Source organism: Corvus hawaiiensis, chromosome 2 (genome assembly GCF_020740725.1).
Source record: "Corvus hawaiiensis isolate bCorHaw1 chromosome 2, bCorHaw1.pri.cur, whole genome shotgun sequence".
In the NCBI taxonomy this organism is placed as follows: Eukaryota; Metazoa; Chordata; class Aves; order Passeriformes; family Corvidae; genus Corvus; species Corvus hawaiiensis.
The window spans coordinates 7,016,345-7,039,103 of NC_063214.1; the positions used below are offsets into that span (position 1 = coordinate 7,016,345).

Below are 22,759 nucleotides of genomic sequence, written 5' to 3' on the forward strand. Positions count from 1 at the left end.
GTGACATGTCCTGAGAACCCTTTTCAACCTATCACCTTTTACTTGTTTGCTCATTATGAGTTCCTTGAGGACTTTAGTTTCCCAAATCAAAGGAGGTGCAAACTGAAAAACTACACTTCTTTACATTCTTTAATTCATTGTAGCTCACAAATTTGAATGGTAAACCTCTATATTAAGAAAAATTCTGAAAAACTTCTGGAGCAGAATGGGGTATGACTCTAATCTCCCTTGGCAGCATAAAAAGAAGGATGAAGGTGAGGTCTTGACCAAACAATGTACTGAGAAGTAGAACTGAAAATCTTTAATACCACTTACCTCTCCAACACCACACTCCCCCATTCATCACATCCCACCCCCTCTCCTTTCCTCCTTCCCACCCCTGGAGTTCAGTCCCAAGCACATAGCAGCTGTAGAGGGACATGGCTCTGTGGTAAAACCAGTGCACCAGGCAGGCAGTAATGCCAGAGCAGGGTCTCTGTCTCCAGCCTCTCACTCCCCCCTCCTCCCTGCAAAATGAGGAGCTGCTGATGTAATTACTCCAGGCTGGACTGTGGGGAAATAAGGAACCAGGCATAAAAGACAAGATATTGCCAACCAGTGGCAATTTAGGCCCAGGATTAGCACTGCAGTTATCTCAAAACTGCAGTGACAACCAAAACTATTAGCAATAATAAAGCATACTTTCAGAATTCTGACACTACAGTGCTATTGCTGTGTTGCCCAGTGCTTTCTTATACAGACAATAAAGAAGGCCTCTTTATATAAATTGTCCCCCTAAATGTGAACTAAATCTATGTCAGCTTCTGTTATCTCACCATAAAAGCTAAACAAAAAACCAAAATGTAGCTTGAGCTTCTCCCTCTATGTTCTATCAAGCCATTCTACAAGTATTCTTTTTCAGACAGAAAACAGAGTTTAGAAACTCAGTTTTTCTAGTATTCTTCAGACACATCCTACTAAAATCCAACTGAAAGCTTGCCTGGTCATGCTGCAGAACTCAAAGAGCTTGTGCTTTAGGTATCACAACTGCTTTATTTTGTTTTATTGAGCAGAAGATTATTTTGGCATTTTGGTTATATAAATTGAAATATTTATCTACTAATATTTTATTCTTAAAATATTTAACCAGCCAAAGCAAACCACTTTCATAGCTTCAGTTTGCTGCTTGGTTTACCTTTAATACAGCCTCAGATACAGGGAAGTGAAGGTACTCATTAAGAAAGTAACTTCAAAAAAACACTATCCTGGGGGGTCTTATTTATCTATGCTGCATACTCAATTTATCTGTTTGTCAGTACTGCTCAATACTGTGTCAATTCATATAGTTACTTAAAGCACTCCCACAATAACTGGACCAAAAAACTCAGAAGAGATGAAAAAACCCCACAGGCAAATAAGACACAAACTCCATGCGTGACTTATGGAATAAGGTATTTCTCAATTTTATAAAGAAGCAGATTAAGTTCATTTTTGATACCATCACTTTCAATCAAAGTGTTCAGTACATCTATGTATGTCCTATATTTGCCACATCAAACAGAACTTATTTGGTAGAGTTCCTTCCTCAAAAACTAACAGGATCTAAATTGCTTTTAATTAAAAATTACAGTAAGTGAGCTTGAAAATACAGTTTGGACTCAAAATACACAAAAATAAAATTGTTTGCATAATAAAACACCAAAGTCTCACAACTAAACTCCTTCTCCATGGGAAATTATTTGTTTAACAGGGCTGGTGCTTAATCATTCCATCCTGTTTTCACCCCTGGGCTTTTACTTCTGAAGTACCATAATCAAATACAAGACTACAATGAAAAGCTGTTTCAGTGCCCCAGTGCACAGATCACATTCTCTTATTGAGCTCCCTGCCCTTTCCTACCTGTCCTTCCTCCCTCCCATCTTCAAACAAGAAGTACAGCTTGATCTTTTCCTTGATCTTTCAGTAAAAAGCAATCCATAATATTGACCACTAAGAAGCTGCTAGCAATTAGATTTCCCAAGGGGTTACTGGAGTGAGGCCAATGTTAGATGATTCAGGAATCGCAAGTATTTCCAGGGACTTTTCTGAATAAAACTCCTTCACCTGGAATAACTCCAGGAACACCTTGGCTGAGCAAGAGAGTAGTGAGTGGTAGTCTTCAAGCTACCTCCCTCTACAACTCCAACTACTGCTCCCTGTGTTCCTTGCCAATCCACTCTAGAGCAGCCCTTAATTCTCACAGACAAATACCCCTCAGCCAAAGTTTCCACTGCTTGTAAAAGCATTGTATGCCTCAACTACTGACCATGTGCACAGGGTGATGGGAGGTTTTCATTTGCTTTCCTTAATGGAAATGTGGACTGCTAAAAAAAAAAAAAAAAAAAAAAAAAGGCCAAGAACACATGGTTGTCAAAGAAGGATAAAAAGAGCAGATAAAATCCTGCATACTCTCTGCATACAGAAATAATTTTCATTGCTCAGTAAAAACATTGATTATTCTTTAGAAAGAGGGCTCTCAGCCACTTCAGTACTGAAAATTCTTAGTCATACTCTTATACTCTCTTCCTTATGAACAATTATTCGTAATAAATTAAGCTTAAAGTTCTTAAGAGCTTAAAACTACCACTCAGTAGCCATCAGAGGTAAATATTTCTTGAGAAATTCTCACTTCAAAATTAATTTCTCCACATTCCAAAGCTCTGTTGTTCTTTAATAAGTTAACTCTGCAAGAACAATAAAATTTGGCTTCTTCCCACCTTGGAAGGACAAGCAAGTCTTGGGGCCAGATCAATTTTCAGATGAATCCTTTCATTGCTTCTCAGACATTTTATGAGTCATTTTTCCAGTCAATTTTATCTCCCAAATGCTTCAACAATGCCTAGTCAGGATTCAGGGTCAGCAGACCTCAGGTTGTCCTAACATCCCCTTTATTTCCATAAACTGAACCATAGGCCACTGAGGTATAAAACACCATGAAACTTAAGGACTCCCCAGGCATTTAGAATCTATAAATCAGAGGGATCACCTGTCTTTGAAGTAAGTTTCTTTCAGATGATTAGTGAAAAAGTGGTTCAGCATGCAGCTGTCAAAGTACAAGTCCTCTCATAGACATAGCAAATAATGCAACTTTGAGACTGTAAAAGCACCAACACTTCCAAAACTAAATGTTTTCTGAAGTCACTAAGAGGTCTCTGCCATATATTTGTATATAACAAGTTTAATTCCTGATGGATGTGTAGAACTGTTTCATTTTTTGGTGCTGGGTGTGAAATGAAGACACGTGCAGGGAACTGCAGCACTCACTGTGCTGAACAATCTCCCTGGGTGTAGTGCACAGAGGTGCTTACAGGAAGAAGCCACTCAGTAACTGTTTTCTCAGCTTTTTAAGAAACTGACAAGTCCATTCATGCAGTGGACAGCAATTCTTTAATGCAATGGAGTGGAAGTACAACTGTGATTTTTGCAATTTTTAAGCTACAAAAATTAGAACTTTTTTTCCCAAATCTTTTCAACACAGCATTTGCAAAACCATCCAACCTCCTTCTCTCATTTACTAAAAACAAAACCAACCTCAAAGAACATAAGAGGTGTTTTAGTAGCTGCTAGTGTAAGTTTAGAACATCAAATTACGGGTGAAAAAGAAGAGACTGAAGAGCCCCCTTAAAAACATGCTTTGTATAATTCTTTATGCATATGTATGTACCACAGACACGTGTTCATAAGTAATAAAAAGGCAAAAAATCCACACCTGAATGTTTTTCTATCAGTGACAGGCTAAATTTGATAATTGCCTGAATTAAGAATATTAGTTTCCCTCACATTTCCAAATCTAGTGAAATTCCTAAGTTAGAATGTCCCAGAAAGTTGAGGTTTTTCCAGTGAGAGCAGACAGTGCATTCAGAACAGAAAACAGGAGCATAGGAACATGCAAATATACTGTAGATATTTATACAAAATTTAAGAGTGAATCATGTCTCGATTATACAAAGCATGTTCAATGTCTTACAACCAGACAATTATTATTAGAAAAACATACCAACTCAAAAAAAAAATCAAACCACCACCACCACCAGAAAACCCAAACTGCTGAAAAACCACTTGATATTACCAACTGTATTATGCATTAGAGACCATTTACTGACTATCTAATCCAAACCAGATTATCACAGCATAAGAGAATAAACTGCTTAAAGAATTCACTATGGTATGGGAAACATCAGCCTCCTTTGACTGTATTGATGGAGTAAATCTTCATTTAAAAGAACAGCAAGGCAAGAGAAAGGTATCATTTATCTCTGGAATGCCACATGAAGTGACTGTACAGTACAATCCTGTGTTGTCAAAGCTGGTAGAGAACTCACTTTACAGAGATCTTGCATGGCTGCTCTTAACCTGTGCTATTTAGTTTTGCATTTCTCAAAATTCCCCATTAACAATCAAAAAAAATAATGATAGATTGAATTTTTCTATTGAAACCACTGAGTTTGAGTTAACAGAAAAAACCAGCATACTAGCAAAAATCCATGATCCAAGTGTGCAAAAAATAGGTAGTGAGTCAAGGGATGAAAGAGTAGGTTGGGTTTTGCATACTGTGAACCTGGAATTTTGTCCTAAATGTAAACAGAAAAAAAATTACTCCAGGCTGGCACTGATGAAAACATATGTAAAATGAAGAAGAAAGAGGACCCTTCTTGCCACTCAGTCACCTTTTGGGATTTGAGGAACAGCTGTTCTGTCTTTGGCACTTTTGTGCTAGTCCAGATCAAACAAACCAGATGGGGATGCAGTGGTTTTCAAAGTACTTGAAGCTCCTATTGATTTCTGCTCCTTTCTGAAACTGATCCGGAGTTTAACACCAGCATTTTTACCCTCTCTCAGATTCCCCTTGATTTATCTCTTTTTTTTTTTTTTTTTTTTCTTTTCTTCATCTTTTCATTCCATGACTACGTTTCTGAAAAGGGTTTTGATTTAGCTAGTCAAGACTTTCTATTGCAACACTGCCATGAGTCAATGAGCAAAAAGCCCAGCAAAATCGATGGCTAAGGGCATAGAAAGATGAATTCTGGCACAGCAAGCTGGGATGATTGAAAACTTACTGCACCAGATGCTCATTACTGAGTCTGGTCACTTCAGCACAAAGTTATTTGGACTTGCCAGGAGCTGTACTCTGATTTGAGGAACAATATTCAGATAACCTGTTAATTCAGCTGCAAAGGTGTTAATCCCCAGTAAGGTGGCAGACATTTTAAAGGACTACATTTAACTTTTAGAGAAATAATCAGTCTGCATCCTAAAAGGGATTGAGCTTGACAACTGTGTGCGTGTTGGCTTCTTGTGCGTAGTAAAAACCATGTGTTAAGCTTTGGCTACCCAAGCAAATCTGCCAATAGGTAGATAATAACACAAATAAGAGGTACATCTTCCAGTTCTACTTTTTATGAATTTGTCTTATTCTGCTTTCAAGGAAACAATAATTGATCAGAAAAAAGTTTTTAGCTCATTGTGACTAATTTTTCCACCCACAAGACCTTCAAGGCAGACTTGTCTTGCATTATAGAACAATCAAACCCAGAAAATTATCACCTCTACCTCAAAAATGTAATGAGAAACATTTCAAGATAGATTGATTTGCCAACTGTCCCAATATTATACTTACAGCTTAAATAATAATAATAAAAAAGAAAGTGTATGATAGCAGCTGACATTGGACTAAGAAAATTAAGATCACTTTTAAATTCTTAAGTATTTAGTGTTACCACAGTTAACTTTTTAGCACTACTTAATCCATTAAATAGGTGTAATATTATACAGCTTTATTCTGTAACAAGTCACTTTTCCCCTCAAAGAATGAGAGAATTGCTTACTGTAGGATCAAAGTCTCAATTACTTTTTCTAACTGTCTGCTGAAGCTACAAAGCAGTCTAGAAAAATAAAGCCACCATGTATAGAAGAGGAGAAAAGAAAATGAAAATTTGCTATGGGAGCAATGATGAATAAATAGTAGAAAGAGCATTGTTACAAAGCATAAAAGAAGGAACTCAGAAAGCTAGGAAAGTACATGTTAGAATTTGTACAGAGAAAATAGAATATAGGCACTGGATTAAGAAGCTACAATGTGTCACAAGTAAGTATAATTGCAATGTATAAATTGATAACTGCATCAAGTGCAGTCATTCGATTTTAAAGACAAAAATGAAACAGAATGTCTAAATGAAGAGTGAGAACATGTCTAGTATAATTTACTTTACAAGGAGGAGTAATAATAATTCACTTCCAAAAGAACCTCCTCCAACCAGTAAGAACTAAGTATATGAAGTATAATAATAAAAATTAATTACAAACTGGATCTACATGGAGTCACTTGGGGTTTTTGCCTGTCCCATAACCTCGGGAACTCCCTAGGCTGAATCCAGTTCAATAAATGCATCTGAAGGTATGTCAGTGCTTTTATTCAAACAGATCGAGTTCAAGACACTTTTCCTGAATATATTCACAATAAGAGGTTGATATTTTAATATCAAAAAGGGCCCTGGTTTTCATTCTGTTTAATAGACTGTATTCCAGAAACCACATTCATATCTGAAACCTGTTATGACTTCCCTAAAATAGCAGTAAGTAAAATGATGCCACCTACCCAGGTTATTTAGTAGGGACAAAGAGTCAGAAAAGCCACCTGGCACACAGAAGTACAAACAAAACAAAAAAAGGCCAAAAAAACACCAACAAGCCAAGCAGACCTGTATCAGAGAAAAAAACCTGACCTTAAATGAGTCTGTTGCACGTAAATAAAAAGCACAGGTCTCTTTCTTTTAAATAGTGGATAATGATTTTCATTCTTTTTTCCTGGAAGTTCTAGGAAGACCGAACCAGTGACTGACATAACACAAATATGTTATTGATTTGTCTATAAATTAAAGCTCATCTCATTGACTAGGGTTTAAACTCATGCTTACTAGACACACTTTAAGTATTTAGAATAAGACAATATCTAACTACCTTTTGGAAGAGACTGTGTGTCAAATCAGGGACCTGGGTGACACAAAATTAAGTTGCTTATAATTTTTTCTACTTTTAACTCATGGTTGCAAGTCTGCAAAAAAATAAATCCAATGTAAGCAACTGCAAATGTTATGGCAAAGTTTAAAATATTTTTAGAGTAAAAAATATTTAAGAACTGTTCCAATGTTGAAAATCTAAGAGATATACAATACTGTACATACTGTATCTATAGCATAAAGGGTTAGGAAGATAAACTCCATGCAGGATTTTACTAGAGTTGTTGGAATGTGAGAATTTAATCAATCAGGAATTTTTCAGAGAAAAAAAACCACCACAAAAAACCACACTGAGAAAAAAAAATACAATTTATTGAAGTCTAACAACTTTTACTGCTGTTATTATAAAAACCTAACAGTTTGAAAAATAATTCTCTAATTCAAACTAGATTTGGTCAATCTCTGTCCAAAAGCAGACAAAACTACTTCACACCAGCATTAACAGCACATTGCTCATGATCTTCATGTTTAGGGAAACCAGGATTTGGCTGCTCTTCTGAGAGACATGGAAGAGCACTGAAATCTCAGGTCTCCACATACACACAGGTTGCCTGGAACTGCTGACTACTCTCTGAAAAGCCTCTATTTCCTGTTGAAGCACCTGGCACTTTGAGAAAAATACAATTTTTTTAGAAAGTTTCCACAAACAACGCAAATAAGAAAACTACTAAACTGTTTATCTGATCCGTCTTCCTATGTGAACTGACATGTTTTTAACGATACAAAAAGAGGAGACTGACAAATTTGTCAAGAGAAACAAAGTCAGTCTTTTCTCATTCCTTGCAAAAGAGATTAATTTCTGCTTCCTTTCTTTAAAAAAAAAAAACAACCTCAAAAACAAACACCAGCGACTAAATAATGCATATAAACTAAGGCATGGGAGGCAGTTGAGAAGGCATAAAATGGGCTTTACCAGATGACAGCTAAAACAGAACAGAAAGAGTCTGGAGTGAGCATTGTGAGAGAACAGCTCACTCGCACATCACCATTGCTGAACGGACACCTAACACAGTCCTACCAATCAGTTTGGCTTTGTACCTGTCTCCACTGCAAAAAAATGTATGTGCATCATGGAAAAGAGCATCCAGGTAGCCAGAGGGGCCCTCTGGCAACTTCATTAATCAGCAGTTCTCATTCCATCCTGATAAATAGTACAAACTGGGCTAGAGTTTATCTGCAAGAACAACCAGCAACTTCAAGGTATTCTGTGGCAGCTTAATTGCTCTGCTGCCTTTCCTGAGATAACCCAGGGATCAGGTCAGCATCTGTCTTCTGGAAGATGGGTAGCTTCTGAAATCAAAAAACCCTCAAGGATTTTTACTTATTTATTTCTTTAACATCACATCAAGAACTTTTATATCAACACACTTTCAGCTCCCAGTGAATACCACCTCACTATGCTCCCTTCCCTGGCTTCTTTTTATCACCTTACTCCTGCCCTACGCTGCATCTGGCAAGCTGAAGGAAGGATAATATATTTTATTTATATTAGAAGCCACATAGCACATTTTCTATGCTGTAAGTAATCAAACAAAAACATAACAAGATGTTCAATTAAGCTGCACATCATAGACAAAGTACATCATGCCCCTCAGCAACACCTCCCATGAAGTGCATAGAAAAATGCTGCAGTCATGACAAATCTCGGTGAAGTTTCTCTTAGTAATTACCCTGCTTAATTCATGCTGTCATTACATGGTAGCTTTGATATGGAAAAATATTTAGTGTCATATATACCTATGCACAAAGCTGCTAGCAACAAACATGAACCCTCTCAGCAGAGCTGTTATAAACACCGAGCTATATTTTCCTCTTTAAACTTCAGCTCTGCATGCTCTTTACCGCTGCCTGGACCACCTGAGAAGAAGCTGGAGCTCATTCCACACTGCTGGTCAGAATCAGCCTTGGAGGCATTCCCAGCCCCTCAGGTATGTGAAGCTACCTCATTCCCTGTTTTACAGAGGGCAGTTCACACCTTGGCTTAAGTTTCTCCTTCTGCACCTTCTCTGCACTTTGAGCCTCAGCTCTGTCTCACCCACCTCAGTGCCCAGCCCTGTTCCTAACCCAGCTGCTGATGCTCTAGCCTTGCTTGCTCCCATTCCCAGTGCTGCTATTCTGGACATCTCGACTTTCCAGCCTCACATCTTGTCCATCAGCTGACGCATTTTCATTTGTGACTGCCACCACTTCAGCCCTTCAGCTCAACAGAATGGTTCTTCAGTTTGTTGTTACATCAGTCTCCTGCACTCAGCTGTTCTCCTCCATGTTTCCCAAGCCAGCATGACTTCCCTCATCCCTTTACATCACACACATGAAACCCCGAATAGAGTCAATTTCGTATAAATAAGGCATACTACACAAACAGGTCACCTCCATGCAGCTTGAAGTTGCCACTGTTAAAGGTTGATTTGTCACCTTTCAACAAAAGCTACAAAACCACCTGCAAGGTGAGCTGTGCTAGTCCACACTGAACTACCAGAGCTACCACATTATATCTAGGGTACACACAAAATTCAAGGCAATAAAAAAAAAAAAAAAAAAAAAAAAAAAAAATCAAAGAAAACCGTGCTCAATGCACAAAGCAGCAACTGACAGGAATAAAATCTGATTTTAAACAGATTATGAAAACCCTCTTCTGTATATGCATATATTAGCAAAAAAGCATTTAAAAAATGCATCCAAAGAACAACTTTTATTTAGGGATACCCAAACATAACTGGGGTCAAAATTGTGTCTTACTGAGTGTACAAAACAGAGAAGTTTCAAACTGATCTCTGTTTCACAGAACTTGCAGATACTACTTGGTTTGTAATTGCTGAGATCTCAAAAATGCTGCACAAATAACACTTGCATATATAAAAAAAACTATGAAGTCTGAAGTGTTAGACTCCCCATTCTATTATTTCACTTTGAAGTACAATGCAGGCATTCTAAAGGATTTGTTTGCCCTAGGAACAAAAAGGGGGGAAAAAAAGTCTCTGTTTTAAATGCACAATGCACATTTGTTTGAAAGGGTAAAAAAAAAAAAAAACAACCAACCAACACACAAAACACGCCCCCCAAAAAAAAAAAACCCAAAAAACCACAAAAAACCAAAAAAACAACAACAAAAAACTTGCTCCAAGAGGAAAAGAACAAGTAACAGTTTATCAAAACATTATTTCTTCAGTTTATTTTACCTTTACTCAGAATTAAACAAGGCACAGTCATAGTATTCAAAAAGCTATTAAATTCAAATTTCATCTCAAACTGGGGCAAATAATGAAGTATTAAAGTTACCTGCAGATGAGAAAATCCTTTATCAATGTATATTTGAAACACACCTTTGTCATTAGACATGGTCCTGACTGCTCAAATTCTTGAGGTACTTCAGGAATCGCGCAGTTTGGCTGCACCTTGATTTTGTAGCTGCAGGAGAGTCAGCATGAATGCAATGCCTCTGGATTTTGATAGGAAGTGCTATGCCTGCTTTTCTGTCTGCTGAATTTTAAATCTGCTCATCAAAAGGTTTAGCAAGATGCTCCTGTTGTCATCAGTTATTCTCATATTCAGGCATTTTATGATTCAATTAATACCACAAGACAAACCTAAATGTCTGGGGGAGGAGGGAGACGAGGAACAGTAGGGTGGAAGGATGGGTCTGCTCTGGTTTTTAGAACCAAAGATCTAAGCAGTTTTAAATCAAATACAAACCAATGAAGTGTTCACACCAAGCTTTATGTAAACCAGAAAGAAATAGCAACCTGGCTACAAAAATGGGAGTTAAAGCTTTTTTTTTTTTTAAATAGTGCAATAAAATGTCTCCAGTATTTACAAAATCCACTACTGCTGTAATTAGTAACACAAGCCTCCTCATAAGAAAGAGATGAAAACTGATTTTAGTATGTAAGCAAAGCTGATGTAATTAATCAAGACATCAGAAGATTTTCCTGTAGAAACTTTTTAAGGCAGCTATTATTTTAAAATGCAACTCAGCTTATGTACAAAATTCTATATTTGGATGACACATTGTATCCATCCATACTCAGTACTTAAAATGAAAATGGCATTGGTATTTTGGAACTGGTTTGTTATTAATACTGTTTATTAACATATCCAAGTTAAAGTTTTGCTGTATTTTTGCTTAGCTTTTCAACATTATTAAATGCAATTCACATTACTTCTATAGAACATGTAAGATTAATATAGTCTATTGTACATCCAAGAGATGTAAGTCACCAATATTTGGATCTATTCTTACACTATTCAGAGGCTTCTCCAATAGCTAATTAATGCTGACATAAGAATTCCAGGCTTTTTGAAGTCCTGCTTTTATGTTGGTAATTACTCATAGGATAAGGAAGTTTTTTGTTCCTTATTAATTTTCTTATTCCAGGACTACCATATTCAAAGCTATGCTTCTAAATAGAATCCAGCCTAGTATATAAATCTACGGCCTTAATACTTCCTTTTGTAAACTTAAGCTTTAAGTTTGTTCCTAAGATACGTGCAACTGTGAATAGCTCCCAACAACAGAATTGATCCAGAGAGCAAGCAAATCACACTTCAGTTACTTCATTTGGTAGATTTAGATACCCAGGCAGATAGAAATTAATACAAAATGCCTTTAAAGTCTACAAACTACTGTCACACTTGAATCAAGTTTGGTTCCATCAATAGTCTACACATTGTAGCTACTAATTAAGATATCACTGAATGAAAATAATGAAAGTAATAATGAAAAACACCGAATATTTTCCAATGGGATGAATTACTGACCTTCAAAATCAAGATTTCCATTCAGTTCCATGAGGCTTATCACTGGCTTCTCTGTCTTTCAACTGAAGTAAGCAGTCTAAGATCTGATAGCATAAGTTTTATAAAAACAGTTTTCAAGTGAGAGGAAAACACTGCTTATTGTTTTTGCAAGACATGTGCACTTCAAGGTTGTTTCAATAGTTCTTGAAAAGTTAACCTGCTACCTAAGAATATAAAACCAGGCACAAAATATCTCTGTAACCTGTCTTCCACCTTTTGTAAAGGTTTTTCTTAAACATTTAAAGAAAAAGTGGAACAGTGTAACAGTTGAGTACATCATGGCTGTGACAAAAAAATGGTAGAGCCCAAATAAGAAAGCCACAACAAAACTGCTACCTGGCATCCTGAATTTATCCCATTCAGTGTACCTTACATGTAAATTTTCTGCCTTGAGGTTTTAAATTCGTAATTAGTGAGTGTTTCTGTGCTCTTTGCTCTACTCATGAATCCTTCTATACACATGCTGTACATCACATGGGACTACCCCGCATTTTTTAGATAAACTTTTAAGTTTTCCAGGTTTAAAAACCCTCCTCAAAATTCTCATTTGCTAGAAGGATGCTATTTCCATGATCCATGCATATCACTGTAAAGGCATAACTCAATAAACCCTTTTTAGTTTTTAGCTTGATGACATAGCCTTCCTAGAGAAGCTAGGACCATGTCTGAGGCATATTTTAAGCACTTTCTTCCAACACCATTTAAACCAACTGGGCATTTGACAATTTAAGCATCCACATTGATAATACACTTTCAGACAAAAAGAACCACTACATCAACATGACAAGTTTTAAATCTCACAAATTAAGTATTTTAACTACCATTTAAATAAATGTCAATTTATGTGAAGTCAGAACTGAGATTTTTTTTTTATGAGTTTGCAGTGTTTTAGTGTATTTTTGTCTATGTTTCTAAATAGCTGTGTTTCTATTAATTTTTATTTCTGACTGATATAAAGGACATTTCCAATGAAAACAACTGCTGCCACTGGAGTTGCTGGTCATGTTGTACAATGCATCACTGTTAAGGCCAGACCTACAGCAAAAGCCTTTACTTCCAGTTTTTCCCAGCATACACTCAGTGGTTGATAAGAAGTAAATCCAGCATAATTAAGCCTCTTTGAAAGGTCTTGGAAAAAAAAAAAAAAAAAAAAAAAAATATTCCAGTTATAGCAAACAAACAATGCAAATAATAACTAATAATAACTAAGAAATATGAGTATTAACCAAAAAAATTATTTTTCCTAACAACTTTTGCAGAAGAAATACAACTCCAAAGCATAATGTTGATCATTAATAAAACTCAAAATACAACACATTTATTCATAAGTGCTGCAGCTTCAAGCCCAGAACAGTTGTCTAGATCTGTAAAATAATTTTCTGAATTAGTTTGTATGACTTTGAATTTTAGTCTTCCATGGAACACCTGTTCCTACACAAAATAAATCATTTTCACATCTACAATTCTAAGAATTGGCAAGTCAACCCTACATATACAATTTAAACAACAGAAAGACAACAGTCAGACAATTCCATGAAACTGAGTATCCAAGCCAAGCTTCCCCTTATAATTTTCAAATATTTTGCACATTTTTATGTTATGTTAATATACCAACCAATTGTGGCACACGCCAATGAGAATTAAGACACCATAGCAGACATCATATTAAATTATTCATTTTTGCTTGTGTGCTCATTTAAAAAAAAACCAAACCAAACAAAACAATCAAGAAATTATCAATATCTTTCTTACTCACCCACCACAAACTACAGAAAAGCAATAAGCATAGTTGACATGCAGGAATCCTGTTAACCTTCGGTTACTCACCTAGGAAAAAGAAGAGAAAGGGATAAGCACACTTTGTGTGAGCAGGAAGACAGCATTGTTAATTTCTAACGTACCTAAGCCTCCATGTTCATGAGAATTTTGGAATAAAATATCTTTAAATTCAAGTTAAAAGGATGGTGATGGAAATTTTTCACAGCAAAGGGGATCACAAAACAACCGTTAGGTAGAAGTTGCAATTGTGTACAATCCGAGCAGCTCGTTCAGCTGGAGGACTGACAATTCTGTTCTGCTACCACAAGAGGAGTCCCAAAATCTTTGAAAACCAAAATGGATAAAGACTTTGTGTTCAGAATACGCTTCCTAAAGCAACATTTTAACAGAACACAGCTACAAAACTAATTGACTATTGTGACTACCATAATCTCTTTCAAGCTTTCCAGCGAAGCCGATGGAAGATCCAAAGTTTTGCCTGATAAAATTAGACAACTTTTCTGAACTGGCACATTTATATATTTTATTGTAGTCTCTCTTTAACAGAATAGTGAACATACTGTGCTTTAGGTAATGCCAAATGAGTATCAATGATGAGATGTTCTTCCAGAGATTTCATAAACTCAGCATTTATTAATGAGAAGCATGAATAGAAAGCAATTATGAATATCAGAATAAAAGTATTCTTCATCAGTGTATACACATAAGCTATATGTGTTAGAAAAAGTCTGGGAATTCAAATGTTTACAATTGATAGAAAAAAAAAAAAAAAACAAAACAGTAAAACCTTTACCAAGAACACTAGTATCTTCCTACAGTATGTTACACAAAATTGCATTAGTTTTAGGAAAGGCTGTGCCTTCAAATTTGGGAGATTTTCCAGTGAATTAGATTTCAAAGGCTGTAATAAAATGGAAGTTTCTAGAAACTGAGCATATCTGAAAACCTAACTACTCCACATTAGTGGAATGTTCAGTCATAGCCATGGGGCATCTAAAATACAGCTCTTCAGAAATGTCACTCACAAAGCCCCAAAGCACCCCAGCTGCCCGCTCAGGTGACACTAGCGACACACTTCCACATTTCAGGGCACGGAGAGCCACTCACGCATCTCACAAATCTCACTTCAGCACCCAGACTGCTGAACTGACAGTGAGGGGCAAAGCCAGACAGACCAAGTAGGATTACTTGGTGCTTTGCATAATCCACAAGAATTTCAATGGTGTGGAGAAGACTTAAAACTGCTCCTGTTATACCCCTGCCATTCTTCACTGTACAAACACAGTTCTCTTACAGGAGTTCTTCAGCAAAAGCTTTCAAATATTACAAACAGAAGGTTAGACTGGCTTACTGTGGATAACCTAACAAAATTTTATATCACAGCAGCTCTTAGATGCCGTCTTATACACGTCCAAGGTTTAGGAAAGGCAGTTTTTGTTTTGTGTTTTTCTAGAGCATAACTGCTGAGTAGAATAGTGTAGTAAACATACAAAAAAGCATATAGTATTTTTCGTAACAAATTTTAAATACTCCTGCAGGGCAACAGCCAATTTTTAATGAGGTTCATGATGATGCATCTCAAGTTCTAAAACCTAAGGACATAAGTCTAGAGTGAGATCAGGTCCCCACCATTCCACCGTTTAAGAAGAGTCTGCAGACGAAATGCATGGCTAAAGGTCCAACAGAGAATCATGGAAACATTATGGTTGGAGAAAAAGCTCCAAGACCACCAAGTCCAGCCTTCAACTGAACACCACCATGGCCACTAAACCCTATCATGAAGTGCTGCATCCACTCCTTTTTTGAACACTTCCAGGGAAGGTGACTCCACCACTTCCCTTGGCAATCCATTCCAATGCTTAACCACTCTTGCAGTGAAACAATTTTTCCAAATATCCAACCTGAAACTCACCCAGCACAACGTGAAGCAATTACTGAGCAAATTTTAAAAATGCAGGGAATAAAGTCCTGAGTATCTCACTCTAACAGGTAATCCAGATGAGCACAAGACTTGGCCCTGTTCATGCAGAGAGGATTAATTTCGTCCAATAGCTGCGGAACTTCCAAATGTATCAAATAACTGAACTGGCACCCATAAACCAACTATTTATTCCTTATAACTCGTTTAATATTACATGTAAGAAGTCCTTCAAGTGCTGTCAGTTCCAGTGTAATTGTGGAATCCTCCAGTTTATATTCCAAAGTAGCATTATTTGTAATCTAAGCTCACCAGGATAATGTTTACCTAACTTCAGAACATCAAAACCTCATGGCAGCTATATAAAACACTAGTGAGACAAAGCTTTTTCCTAAACAAGCAATTGAAAATCAATGCAAATAGCATTTGAAATATTTATTTAGCATTACCACACGGTTTAATGTTATACAACAAATCTCTACTATGAAACTAAACCATGAAGTGAGTATCTCTGCATCCAGTTTCCATAAGGGCAAAGAACAAAGCCATTCACCAGCAAATAAAGGGTCTCTGAGGTTCTAATATATGCTACATTGCTTTTGTTGCTGCAATATTAAGAGGAGATAGTTTTTTTATTGTTTTAAATAAAGATCACTCTTTTAAAATCAACTGCTGTACAGAAGTGTAATTTAGACACAAAAAAACCCTCTAAATTCTTTCATAAAGTCCTTCAAATTACATCAGTGCTGCAGAGAAAAAATCTTCTAAGCAACTGCATTTTCCAACGTTATGCTTTTGTGATTTCCCAGTGTCAGACTATTAATGTGACAGCAAATTGTAGTCATTAGTCAAAAACAGTGAATAAAATGGTTTACATGCTTAAAGTGACCTTGAGACTGTCTTGTACAATACTGATAGCCAAAACAATTGCTGTTTCATGATTGCTCCTGACTAAATCAAATCATACTTCAAGTTAAAAACTGTACTGCGCATCAATTTTTTTTTTTTTTATTCTATACTCACTTGTTACTTTCCAATGTATGTGGGACTATATAGGGAATCTGAACTTAAACGTAGCCAGATAGAAACAGTCAGAAAACTAAGAGATCATCGAGAAAATTTACCATGCTACTAGTAGATAGGCACAGCAATTGCACTGCTACAGCATGGGATAATTATACATTAAAAATATTGAGAAATAAAGATCTGTCCACACAATTATGAATTGGAATATTCTGTATAAAAGCCTTGTAATTCCAAAAGGACTTATCAGAATGAAAAATTCCAGAGACCTGGCTGAACTTCAATCATCTTAATCAAATTTTTTATTCATTGTCTGGCTTAGTGTTACAGGGGGGAAAAGTGGACACAAAATGACAAAAATCACTAATTTTACTTCTTTCTTTCTTTGGCAAGTAGGAAAACAGGCAAATGATTAAAACCAATTTTGATTATACAAAATTGTGTCTGTGTTACTTTTCAGAGAGGAGAGGTGCACTTCATGACTTGTCTGAAAACATTTTTCTTTTGACTAGCTAGCAGTTCTCTGTGTGTGCCTGTGTAGAAGTAAATACTAAAACAAGCTTGTCTAATTTCACTGAAGGAAGATGCAGATAATGCTAAATAGCCTGCTCTGCTTGGGAATACATACATAGAAAGCAAATAGTTCCATTCCCAGTTATAGTGGCATTCCACTGGACTTCTACAGTTAATCTTATTGCCATCATGATAAACTCCACTCCCAGAAATCTACAGTTAGCTTTCAAATGAAAGGATACTTGAAACAGCTTAAGCCAAATACATTTATTTCCTTAAAATGAAATGAAAATCACTTTTAACAGGTTAGTATTAGCAATTCTTGAGCATTTCAAAGAAACAGCAAAGAAATGTATATTTAATTCCAGTGACACAGTTCCTTTGAGTTTTACACGACTACTTTTATCCAAAAGTAAATGCATGCAGTGTTAAAAACACTTCAAGTTTTAATCTCAAAAAAAAAAAAAAAAAAAAAAAAAGAAACCAAAAAAATGCCCATCATCTTAAACTGCAGGATTTTGGGGGTTTTTTGCTTCTAAACATCTTCTAGCTACGCTGTCTTGCTCAAAGTCCAGGCCAGATAAGACAAGGAATCACACGATGAGTAAAAACTGAGCATGTCAGAGCAAGGCAGACAGCTTTTCCTCTCTGCTGTAACTTAGGTCAAAACTAGAGACTTTTTGGGGGGCTTTTTTTAAAGATAGCAATCTGTAAAGTTAAACTTGACAAAGTATAGTGGCAGTTAAAGAAGTCATTAAAGCAGTAGGGTACCTTCTGTAAACATCTGCTCAGTGCAAGAGACAGCAAAGTTACCCACTTAACAGATGACGCAATCTATGCAGAAGTTTAAAGAAAATATTCGGTGTTATGTGGGCTTCAACTGTAGAAAATCTAAAATTTAGGTTGAGGTGTACACCTAAAGCCAGAATTCAGCTGTCTATATATGAAAAATGATGTGACAGTTGCATATTAATGGCAGAGGTTAATTCCTGAAAACTTTCTAGTCAATTAGATATTTAAGAAATCATTTAACTAATTGAAGTAAGTTCTTTATAAGACTTCGAAAAATTGTTAAGAGGTACATTTCTTTTCTAATTATCTTCATACAGACTGTTGAAGCTTCCAGTGCAATTAAGTTTAATTAAAACTTTAATGATTTAAAGACAAATGAACATCATTTTGGTTGTCCTAGATAACATATATCCTTCACAAAAGGCTGAGCAGCGACATTCTTCACTTCCACACACCAATGCTCTTCCAAAATGGATAGTATCTCTTGGCATGTCATCTTGGGTCAAGCATAATTTAACTATTGGTTTCATCTGCTTATAATACTAATTTTTATGGCAACAAGTGGCAAGGATGGGATTTTTTTCATTAACTACTAAGTATTTTCTATCAAACATTAAACCTGGAATTTTGAGTAAACAATAGGTATTTGCCACTATAGACGCAGTACCTCTTTCACTCGTGCAAGAAACCTGGTAAACCACCAGTAAAGATACACAATAGAACTACTGTAATGTTTTATGTGATTCCAAGAATTGCTTAAAAGCAGTCAGAATTATTAAGAAACACAGTTTTGTGAATAATTAGCTCCTTATACTTTGCATAATCATCTTCAGAGATCCATGGCTATTTTTGTGCTGTCTTTTCCAAACACAATGTGCTTCTTTCATCTATTACACAACATGGATAGGAGTGTACTAGAAAGAAATTGCAATTATCAAAAGATAAAATATATGATAAGATTAAAGGATTGATCAGAGCTTTCACACTTTTGTCACATCTAGTTGGAAACACTACAATATAAAAATATAAAAGAGCTCATGTATATTCAGACACAGCCAGATGAACACACACACACAGCGCTACAGAGGCACTCTTTAAAACACGCCAGATCTGCCACTTGAAAGATCTCTGTATCACTGAATAAAACCTTTTGTCTAGTGACAACCACAGTGAAATCAGCATCACACCAAAATGCACACAGAGATTCAATGGGTTTTACTCTCTGAAAGTTGACAGCATTTAAAGTCAAAGACTAAAAGGGAGCCCAGGTTTTCTCTCAGTTTAGTGTTTACCATATAACATTTCACATCAAGACACAAAAATAAAACACATTGAAGTTTATGGGTGGTGGCTCTTTAAGTATCACCTTCACAGGTTTATTTTTTGATGCATCTCTAAGTAAAACAACAAACCTCCTTAAGTAGTCCTCTGCTAACTGGAGGCCTGACAAGTATGACAACTAAACAAGCTGAGCTGAGCTTTGTCTATTCATTACTAAAAATTACAACCAATAAATAGCTAGAAATGGTATATTAAACCTTTATACTTACTGCCAATCAAAACAGAGCAGCATGTTAAGGTAATGAGATCCTGAAGTACCACATCATACTGTGATAAATTCACCCATCATTACCTAAAAGCTACTTTTTTCAAGTTTGTAAGTATTTAAGTATTCATAAGATAGTCTTTATTTATTTCAGTATAAACCTAACAAGCCTTTTCTATCTCATCAATGCTAAGATAAAAAAACAAACAAACAACAACCTCTTTAAAAATAAATTTGGAAGAGGACTCTTACCATCACGTTCTGCAACAAGAGGTGGAGTGATAATCTTCCAGATAGCAATAGAATCTCGGTCCTTTTTTGTCAGACTCACATAGGCCCCAGTTAAATTTGGGCACCCCTTGCCCAGCTATGGTGGCCCTGCATTATAAAGTAACATCATGAGGAGCAGATGCATTTACAACCACCACCACTGCTCCAACACCTGCCTTCTTCTGGTTCCATGATAGCACAGACACCGGACCTGCAGCACAGCTGCATCAGATTCCATGGGCTTCCCTGACTTAGCTTTCAAACAATGACCAATTTATTCCACTAGTACAGGCCAACAAGGGAACAACAAAGGGAGTTTTACATATTTAGAGTGTTCTGTACATACCCAATGTGTCAACACTAAGTATAGGTTTCTATTTTTGCCGATTGATTTTCACACTACTTTAAGCTCTGGTGAGATGAGTGAGATTGATGAGGTAAAATAATGGGAAACAAGATCGCATTTACAAATTTATGTGAGATTTCCAGGCTCCCTAGGGAAGTGGGCACAGCACCAAGCCTGACCAAGTTCGAGAAGCACTTGGACAATACTCTTGAGCACATGGTGTGATTCTTGGGGACAGTGCTGTGCAGGGCCAGGAGTCGGACTCGATGATCCTTGTGGGTCCCTTCCAACTCTGGATATTCTGTGAGGCTGGGATATTTAACAGCATTGTTTGCAAGCTAAAAGGGGTATTTCTTCATTCAACTCTAGATATTCACAAAAAAGAAAACCATAGTACATACAAGTTACCCAACTGATCGATACATTAATTTGACAAAGGCAACATATTAAAATCTTTGCTGTTGCTTCTGAATTGCACAGTTCCACAAATTATCTTAAATTACATGGGGAAAAAAGGGGACTTTGCTTTTCACCACACTAAACAGCATTTCTTTAGTAGAAAGATATCTACTGATGCCTAGGAATGTCATTTTTAAGTAATAAGCTATGTGCTTGGTGTTACAACTTCTAGCACCTGGCAAAATTTGAAGCTGAGTTGGCCTAACAATTTAAAACTAACTGAATCAAAGGCTTATTTTTAATTTCAAATAAAATAATCACCTGCATTTAGCATTACACATATTTAGACAAGCTGCCTGTCTCTGTACCCAACCACCTCTATCATCTCCAGCTTGTCATTTTTCAATTCCAAATATGCAGATTTTTCTTTCCCTTGGATGACTTGTCATTGAAACTGTCAAAAACCGTAATTGTTTATGTATAGCTATTTATTATTAATCTAGCAAAATCTTCACAGACATCACACTGCTCCTGTTTGCTCATGTCATTCTGCTGCCAGCCCTGGGTTTCACTGCTGTTGGTTTGATGCCTTTTTACATAAATTGGCCCCATTTCCCTTGTTGACCGTTTCCATAGCACAGCAGGCCCACACATGCTGGCTGCTTTTCTACTTGTGTTTGGTTTTAATTTTATAAAGTTAACACTTTTTCAAACAGTTTCATGCAAGACCACGACAACTTTAAAAAACCCAACAAATTATATAAACATTTTATACAGATAAATAGCTTCAACAAATAAACGTTTAGATTTTTTTTCCCCAGTAACAGAAAAAACTTAAATTTTGAGGTCCATTCTTTCAACTGGTTTCACATATGAATGTTTCAGTTTTGTATAGAGTCTTGAAAACTTGACTAAACAGGTCCAACCTAATTTTCAAACAAGATGAAAAAGGAAGGGAAAAAAACCCCAATCTGCCTTTCTGCTGAATTAATTTTCTACTTTGTGCACATTTTGGTGAGGCAGCCAGTAAAAAAGGTAATTTTTTCTTCATGTGTGTCATTTAACCTTCTACTCATTATTCTCCAATTTAAACCATTTCTGCACCTTTCTCTTGTCCAACTTCTTGACATATCTGATATACCCCCTACAAAAATCCCTCCTCCCCCTCCACACTCCTACTGATAAAATTGGGTTCCAATCACTGGCCAGGTTATTTTAAAGATTTTTTTTAATTGAAGAACTTAATGGGCAAAACATAAATGTAAATCAAACCAAGTCTTCAATAAGAAGCACCCCAGCTTGTATGTGATGACTTGGCAATAACTCTTGCATATTCTGTGGATTTTCCAAAACCAATTAGATGTAATGTATAAGTTGCACTAACATAGATTTCACTTGCAATTTTTTTGCTCTTCTTGATGTTTACAAGCTCTCCATCTTCAATCTAAAGGAATTAACACTCTACACAAGAAGAGCACAGGCTGAACTAAAATCTCCATCCAAAAAACCCAGACAAGAGAATTCCCAGAAAAATAACCCAAAGCTACTAGACAAAGAGAATTAGAAAATCTACTCAGGAAGGAGGTTCTGTTCACCCACTGCCTGTCACAGCTGAAACTCACCATTTACAAGCAGCAAGTCATCCTTTTTTCCTTTACTTCTCCTCACTTACATGCAAATTTAATAGAAATCTAAAATTTAGTATTTTCTTCTGCAATTTTAATTCATTCAACCTTGTTTGACACTACCAGCAGGATTACCTGCATGCTTACTTGCACTCTCACATAATTACTGTAAAAACTCTACCTTTTCTTCCACTGCATGTACAGTGACTATTTGGATCAAACTTCTGCTTTATTCCCTGTCCCACATCTGCCTCTCACAAAAAGCACCCCAGCTGATTGTTTTATTTCATTTCTGCCATAACACATCACCTTCAAAAATGGAACAACTCGCTTGATCTGGATCCACACAACACAGCGTCTCCAGATTTTTTAATAAACTCTTCAAAGCCATTACTGTAGGAAAAAATAATTTACTAATAACAGCAAAGTTTCAAGAGTCACATGAGAGACTTAGAAACCTTACATTAAAGCTATGTATGAACCTGCTACACTGTTTCTGGCTTGTTTATTCCTCTAGAATTTCCTTTGGGCAGGAGAAATTGTTGTGGGGTTGGGGTTGGCAGGCTTTAGGCTAGAGACTTTCAGATCAATTAATTTTTTTCTCTCTATTTTTATTTTCCAGTAGCACACACACAAGGGAAGGAGTCAAAGCTTTATCCTCAGGACAAGTCCAAGAAATGCTGTCCAAAAACCATACTGTCCACTTGGAAACTTCTG

General features: G+C 36.3%; 1 protein-coding gene and 1 long non-coding RNA gene across 4 annotated transcripts in view; both read right to left on the minus strand.

Annotated features, from left to right (window-relative positions):
* The window catches only part of LOC125320263, a 172,310-nt gene extending 152,491 nt beyond the window's left edge, over positions 1–19,819 (minus strand). The window contains exons 1-2 of the long non-coding RNA XR_007201063.1: positions 19,655–19,819; positions 13,588–13,658 (exon numbers count right to left, since the gene is read on the minus strand). This is a non-coding gene — a long non-coding RNA (uncharacterized LOC125320263). The remainder of the gene's footprint in view (positions 1–13,587; positions 13,659–19,654) is intronic.
* The window catches only part of CADM2 (cell adhesion molecule 2), a 589,355-nt gene that overhangs the window by 470,152 nt on the left and 96,444 nt on the right, over positions 1–22,759 (minus strand). The gene's annotated exons all lie outside the window — the stretch shown is intronic.